Genomic DNA, 2558 nt, shown 5'->3' with positions numbered 1-2558 from the left:
AAAAAAAAAAAAAAAAAGTCTAGTTCACATCACTCTATTCCCCATTGTGTAAAAATTGTGATGGTAGAAGACCTAAAAGTTAATTCTTTTTTTTTTTTGGCCAGGGCTGGGTTTGAACCCATCACCTCTGGCATATGGGGCCGGCACCCTACTCCTTGAGCTACAGGCGCCACCCCTAAATTAATTCTTATTCTTTTTTTGTTTGTTTGTTTGAGATGGAGTCTCACTCTGTTGCCCAGGCTGGAGTGCCATGGCATCAGCCTAGTTCACAGCAACCTCACACTCCTGACCTTGAGTGATCTTTTAGTATCTGGTTAGTGAGCTTTAATTTTTTGGTTTTTCTTCAAGATAGTTTCACTCTGTTCCCCTGTCTAGATTACAATGGTGTCACCATAGCTCATAGCAACCTCAAACTCCTAGGTTTAGGCAATCCTCCTGCCTTAGCCTCCAGAGTAGCTGGGACTATAGGCATCCACCACAATGCCCGGCTATTTTTTCTATTTTAGTAGAGACAGGGTCTTACTCTTGCCGAGGCTGGTCCTGGAACTTGTGAGTTAAAGCAGTCTTCCGGCCTTGGCCTCCCAAAGTGCTAGGATTACAGGTATGAACCACTGCACCCAACCCAATTCTTTGTATTTCTGACAAGTAGTTCTCATTCCTCCTTTGACAGACACCTTTCAGGCACTACATGCCATCATCCAACTTCCCAGGTTATCAGATACCAGGGAGGTGGGCCCAGAGCCCCTCAGATCACTAGAATGGGATATACATGTATAAACATGCTGAAAATAGTACTCTGGGCTACACTGGCCTACAGTGGCTTTGGTCAATGTGAGTGAGGACTCACAGTGGTGTTAACTAGTGTTCTAGAAGCAGCCCTTTGCCAAGTCCCTGGTGGCATTGGAACTGCCATGTTCATAGGATGGGGTCAGTCCCAGACCACAGTTATTGAACAGCCACTACACATCTGACCAACACAGAATCTGCATCTTTCCTCAGGAATTTGGACAAACGAACGCCGTCTCTCTTCTCAGGGGTGGGCTATAGCTTGTGTAGGTGGCAGCTGAGACCTAGGTACAGCCAGAAGCAGGTTCAGGCTCATAGAACCCAGTGGAGTGGGAGGGGGAGGCAGAATACACTCTGGGCCATCTCTTGGCTCCCCATGTAGCCTGCGAGGAACCTAGACCTTCCCCACACCCTCCCTTCTTTGGACCTAAAGGGCAGGAGACAGTTTCTATGGCAGATGTCCAACAAGAACCACCTCATATCTCCTGAGGGCCTGTGCCTACTCCAGAGATGAGGCCAGCTGGTAAGCCCTTACCCTGGAGGACCACCTTGCTGGCTTGAGAGGACATGGCTGCCTCACTGCATTTTTGAGCTTGGTGGGAGCCAGGGACAAACAAAAGACCCCCCACTGTCCATATGCAGCCCAGGGTAGGGGCTTGACTGGTATAAGGCAGGCTTGATCTGTCCCAAAATATAAGGACAAGGGCGGCGCCTGTGGCTCAAATGCCGGAGGTGGCGGGTTCATTACCAGCCCCAGCCAAAAACTGCAGTGGGGGCCAGAAGACAGAGGAACCTCTGCTGAGCCTCGAAACGTCATGACTGAGGAGGTTCTTGGGGGCTCATTGTTTTGCTCTCCCTGTCTTTATTCCACAGCAATTCCACAGGCAAAGCAGGGAGAAGCCAGGAAGTGGGGGGACTGCAGCCCCTCCCCAGAGGGTAGCACCCTCTCATTTCTGGGTCCTCAGCACCCCTAACAGAGCAGGTGCACATGTGCACTGGTGGGTGGACGAATGTGCAAACAAGGTTACCCACAGACTGTCTCCCAGGCCCCCACTGGTGTGGCCAAGCCCCGTCCAGGTACATATCACAGTGCCAAGGCAGAGAAAGAAAGAGGAAAATGAGGTGGGGGAGACATGTCAGGAAAGAGCCAAACTCACTGGCTGGGAGAGCCTGTGGGAGTTTAGTGCCAGGGCTTGTAGCATATACCAGGCACAAGTTACCTGGGCCACAGAAGTTAGCAAAAAGGAACACTCCCAAATTAGCACTATTTACTTAGGCAATTCTTTTTTTTTTTTTTGTTCCCCTTGGTGGAGTGCCGTGGCGGCGTCACAGCGCACAGCAACCTCCAACTCTTGGGCTTAGGCAATTCTCTTACTTCAGCCTCCTGAGTAGCTGGGACTACAGGTATCCACCACCCTCAGTATATGGGGCCAGCGCCCTACTCATTGAGCCACAGGCACTGCTCTCCTTAGGCAATTCTAAGGTTTTCTTTGCTTTTCTGTGTATACAAAGATGAACACACCCTGATATCCACTGCATCCAGTGACTCACAGTGATGGCTCATAACAGAGAGGGTAATACTTGTTCATTTGTTCATTCAATAGATATAGCACACAGCACAACACATTTTGTTTTATTTTATTTTTTGGAGACAGAGTCTCACTTGGTTACCCTCAGTAGAGTACCATGGCATCTTAGTTCACAGCAAACACAAATTCTTGGGTTCAAATGATTCTCTTGCCTCAGCCTCCCAAGTAGGTGGGACTACAGGC

Source organism: Otolemur garnettii, unplaced genomic scaffold, assembly GCF_000181295.1.
Source record: "Otolemur garnettii isolate 467f Iridium unplaced genomic scaffold, OtoGar3 scaffold00044, whole genome shotgun sequence".
Classification (NCBI taxonomy): domain Eukaryota; kingdom Metazoa; phylum Chordata; class Mammalia; order Primates; family Galagidae; genus Otolemur; species Otolemur garnettii.
The sequence above is the reverse complement of the archived record's forward strand: the minus strand, read 5'-3'. Positions refer to the sequence as shown.